This window comes from Vigna radiata, chromosome 2 (assembly GCF_000741045.1).
Source record: "Vigna radiata var. radiata cultivar VC1973A chromosome 2, Vradiata_ver6, whole genome shotgun sequence".
Lineage (NCBI taxonomy): Eukaryota > Viridiplantae > Streptophyta > Magnoliopsida > Fabales > Fabaceae > Vigna > Vigna radiata.
The window spans coordinates 4,817,782-4,823,760 of record NC_028352.1 but is presented as its reverse complement, the minus strand read 5'-3'; positions in this window follow the sequence as shown (position 1 = coordinate 4,823,760).

Below are 5,979 nucleotides of genomic sequence, written 5' to 3'. Positions count from 1 at the left end.
ACTTTAGCATAGTTTTCAACCGAAATCTTCACAAAAAAATTGAACATTTCAAATATCTTAAAACTAATCAACAAGATATCTCAATAATTGTATAACTGCTCTCTCAATCTTATTTGTATGAATAAACTTATTTATTTATTTGCAATAATTCTTATTAGTTAATTTGGTGAATCATATTTTTATAGTCTTTATTACTATGGATATGTAAGATATTTACTCTATCAATAAGCATCTCTCAGACATGTATACCAATTGGTCAAACGAGAATTCATTCTCCTTTATCTACTTTCTCCTTCCTTAACAAGCTGCTAGTTGTCAAATGTTATATAAATATGGATTTCCAATGCCTGGTTTAGACAGAAATTGTTGATAAAAAGGGTAAAAATAAATCAAGATGATTGACGGCTATCAAAACATTTCTAAAAAAGTATTTAACTCTTTAATTCATTTTTATATAACGTTTATTGTTAACATACTGATTTACTATATAAACAGTAGTATAAAAGATTTATACCATAAATCTGAAAATTATATATTTATCTTTATAAAGCTAATTATATGTAAGTTTAAATTTATAATAAATATTTAAAAATACAGATTCTTAAATAATTTAACAAAAGTTAATGTCATCTTAAATTCCTAACTTTTATAGCCATTACCACTTAGATAAGAATGGTGGAGAAGTTTGAAACAAATGGTGTAAAATACGTCACGAAATTAATCATGGTAAGCTAAATTGTTTGAAACATTTAGATTTAATTATTTGAGTATTTTGGGACTCTGAGAGTATCCTATGTTAATAAAACTAAACTTGCTTTTTGTCACAAACACTTTATGACATAATGCTCTAAAAGTGGCTCAAGATTTAAGCGAAATGAGCGACTATTCTACAATTCCAAACCCAGAAAACTCTATGAATATCATGAAAAACGGAAAAGAACTCATCATTATTGTATAATTTTCTTATTTTAATTTTATATATTACGAAAAAAAAATCATCATGTTCTTCCCCCCTTTCCTTATTTCGAATGGAACCATAACACCCTTTACCTAATAATGAATACTAGAAAAGTTAAAGAAACATAATTTGGAAGTAGAAAATGATAGAACAAACATGTTACATGGTTGATAGGAATGGAAAACAAAGAAAAGAAAAAGAAAAGAGGAAGAAGATTGAAGACTAGCTACGTCCATATCGTGGAAGATGCATGGACACTATTTTTTTCTTATTTTTATATAATTTTTATTGCATTTTTTTTTCTCTCTTTTCATTTTCTATTATTTGTATTCTTTGTATCCATGAAATTGGAGGAGTTGGTATGTATAGAAATGTAAGGAAAGTGGTGTAATGGTGGGCCCATGAATGGGTGACGTGGCAAGAGATTCCCGTGCCGACCGTAAGCATCTGATGATAAAAATGAATGACATTGATTCCTTGCAACAGTGCATTATGGTACACGACAACGCGCCTATGTTTGACCCCACACACTCCACTTTTATATATATATCCCTTTTTATTTAATTAATCTTATTTTTTAATATTTTTTTCTGTTGTTTTAAAATATATTAAGAACTTTTTTATTTCCCAACATCAGTATATATATTTTTAAAAGTTGAATATAATGACAATATAAAAGAATCAGAGTACAAAATATGAACTCAACATTACACATATTTACCAACTTGACTTTTGAGATATAACAAGCTTTGCATCCAATAATTATTACCAACAAAATTTAATTCAAATGTCTGAATATTGAATACTATTTTATATATATATATATATATATATATATATATATATATATATATATGTAATTTTGTAATAAAATGACTATTTTAACTATACTATAAAAATGTAACGAATTGGTAACTTCTAAACTAATGGTGGTTGTGGAATATAATATCGAATTAAATGTATAAAAATGATAATTTGACACGGTATATTTTCTTTTATATTTAAGTGATAATGAACTTCAATTTTTTAAAATATTTATTAAAAGAATTGAGAAATATCATGTCATTTAAATGTTATTAATACATAGGCGTATCAATGTATCACTCCTCTTAAATGTATACATTAATTAATATTTATTAGCACTAACATGATCTAAAGGAAGATGGTGTAGATAAATAAATTTGTTAAATACATGATACAAAAGGAGTTTAACTCTGAATAATGTTTTTTTTTCATGAAACCCGTTATTAAAAGAAATATGAACATCTTATATTATGATTAGAAAAATAATGTTCATGTGAGGAAAAGAGCAATATCTCTATGCATGCATGTTAAAGAAATGAGAAGTGTATATTCTTTTGTTTCCATTGTTTTGTTATAAGCTATTTTCTTTTTTCTTTTTGTTTGAACTTGTTAGTATAGAATAATGAAAAAAGAATAATGAAAAAAGTTGAATGCAAGATAAATATTTATACTTTGGAATAATGATTGTCGTAACTCCCTTTGATACGTCACAGAATTGGAGCACTTTTCCATATATGATAAAACTTGGTGAATTTATGAACTGTGCGTAGACCTATATATGCACTAAAGAAACATGAATTTTTTTATATACACACAAAAACTGAAACATGTTACAAAAAAGGTACAAACTCAAACGTTAATCTCTCTATCTCTCTCCCTTATTATTAAATTTTATTCACTTTTACAATTAATGGAATAATTTGCATGCACTAAAAGAGAGAGAAAAAGCAAGTCAACGTTTTTGTATTTATATGTAATCTAGATTCTCTCACATTCACATTAAGGTTTAGAACAATTGGAAACTTCACTTCAATTTCTCTTTGGTGTAACACATTCTAACTACTCTTACTGTTTCAGTTCCACTTCACTTTTGATTAATCTTATTCATTCAAGTCAATTCTCAACAACATTCTCGCATCAAAAGTGTAGTAAAATAAAGTATCATATTTAATTCCATGACAGTTTGAAACCCCCAAGAAATGAGAAAAAAAAAATCTAAGTTATCTTCAATTTCTTTCTTTTTCGCATTTTCAGAGATTTTTTTTGAAAGAAATCTCAACGTACTTTTATTTTATATTTTACATAAATATAACTTTTTATACTTAAGATTAATATAAGATTTATGTTTCTCTTTATACGATGTTAAAAACTATTGAAGTATTCTGTCCACATGCTAGATTTCAGCTTTTTTCACTTGAGATTTTTCAGTTCTTTCGTGAGAAAAATAAAATCTTTTATTAAGGCATCTTCAATTTATATAGTTTGTATGAAGATGTTTATTATAACATTTTTATAACTGTTGTGAATTTTGATAAGTTATTTGTTCCTCAAGTTATTTTATATTGAAGTAGATGATGAGGGTTACTATAAATATTTTTTATACAGTATTTAATGTAAATTTATTTTTGAAGAAACATTCCAATACTTAGCATACTCATCATAGATAATCCTTTCATACAGATAATTAACATAAAAAAAATTATGATGACATTTCTTAGAAAATCCTCTTGTTGATAAGAAAATATTCTCCACAAAACACACTAGAAGCATTTATAGGTCTTTGAATAGTATTAAGAAATGTTAAATATTGCATATTTTATAACTGTTTAAGTTGTAGTTTACGAGACAAAGATATATATGCAAAATGTTTCTCCGTTTGTGGTTAATACTATGAAATGACAAAGATTACAAATATACTTTTATGTTATATACTTTAGTATAAAGCATTTAATCAAAATCAGAAAGTTTGATTTGTTGAATTTTTTTATTGTTTTGAAAATTACTTTCACCACAAAATTCATAAAATTGATGCCGGGATAAAATTACGTGAACAATTTTTTTTTTAATGTAAATATATCGTTACTTATTTTTAGGTATTATAAACTAACTTTTAAATATTTTTTTCTTGTATATTTACATTTATCTTTTGTATGTATCTTATTATTATTGTATTTTGAAGGTGAGAATCCGGTGGTTATTTTCTATTTATACATTTTATACAATAAATATAAAATACCATCTTGTATATATAATTTTGAGTTAGTATATAACTTAAAACACTTTGATTTTTTTTTTCATAATAATTTTTAAACCGATGAAAAAAAAAATATTTAATAGACATTAACAACTAAAATAAATAAATCTCTAAATCTTAATCAAGACATTTTATTAAAGAAACTATATTTTCCTATTCCCGTGGAACAATTTTTTTTTCTAATTTAGCTTTTCTTCTTGAAATTCTACTACAATATTAAACATATAAATCTTTATTATTTCATTGATATCAACAAACATAAAAAACAATCACATGAAAATCAAACATTCTATTACCATTGTTATACATCAACGAATTTCAAGAAACATTTAGAGTATAAACACAATCATAACAGTACTAAATGACATTCATTTTTATGTGGCCAATCATTAAATACTAAGATGCAACCTTATCTCTTTCATTAACTTCTAAAAAATATATGAGGGTGTACCGAAATAAGGATGTTATTATGAAAATCTTTATGAATCTGAATTATATTTTGTTAAGAAGATTGTTCCGTCTTCTTTTGTTCAAGTCCTTTCACAATTTATATCGTCGAGTCACCTAATCCTTTCACAATTTCTCCTCTTCACGATTGTTTTTTCCGTCTTCCTTTGTTCAAGTCCGTTCGGAAGAATACTTGTCAAAGGTCTTCCGATACTAAAGTCAGTTCAGGAATCCATTCGATAATAATGTACAATAAACGAATCTACTTACTTCTTACCTTGACTTCTATATATAACACTGGCTATGGATCTGGGATTAGTGAAACCTTAATCAAGATCTAATCACGACCAAATAACCTTTAATCCTATCTTACCTTAATTTAATCCGTCTTCTTCTTAATCTTTGACGCAATCCTTCTGAGCTAACCGTCCGTCTCGTCATATTCACTGGGACCGTCTGTCCGGGACGTCCGAGAGTTCCCAGTACAAAGATGAATATATATTTTGCACAGTGGTGGATGGAAAATTGTACAAGAAAGTGGAACAAATCTTGGTCATTTGAAACAACATAGAAAAGCAGAAGAACAGTGATGTAACTGTGTATGCTAAGTTATCCTAAAAGGGCATGAGTGCATGATGAAGGTTAGAAGAAAATTTCTTATCGATGAAGAAACGACATTGATATATACATATCCCATAATCATGTCATGGTTGCATTTCATTCCCTACTAATGTGAGTGCGACTGAGGCCCACTTACAAAAAGAATATGTTGTTTTTCACTCTACCAAATTTGGGGTCTCTGCACCCAAAAAAAAGCAAAAAATAGACAAAAGAAGCACGTTAATTAATCAACACCCTCAAATCTCAACTATTAATTATTGAACCATTAAAGCTAAGAGGCAACTAGAAGATTTTGTCTAGCGACTTAGAAAGATTTTCATGGATAAAAAAGTTGGATAAACACAGCATTTCATGTACTCAACTCGTAATGTTGGTGCTGTGCCCAAAAAGGATCTGACCACAACTTTAAGCCTTCAATTTACTCTATGGTGCTCAGCTTATCAAAAAGTAAAGCAATTAAAGAATACCACCAAATCAATTATATATAAATATAACTAATGCATTATATATGACAATTTTGCAAACTTTCTTTCCCCTTTCATGCTTTCTTTCTGAATTACTTGTCTCATCTTTTCTTTAATTACTCCACTTGCCGCATATCCTTTGCAAATTCGCATTCCAAAAAATCTGACATATTAGTGGCTCACTCACTTGCTGTGTTTCATTAGCAGACGCAAGATCATGGGACTGAAAACTGATATATATCTAAACGCAATGCATTTCTCTTTGACTGCTACTGTTTCTAAAATTATCCTTTAATTAAAAGTTAATCTTTCATCATATCTTAAGTACATGCATGCATGCTAAATTTGTTCAGACTTATCACTTTGATTATCTAAGCAAAGATTACTAGTTTTATGTAATCTGGATCTTGTTAAAGAATTCATTTTCAGGA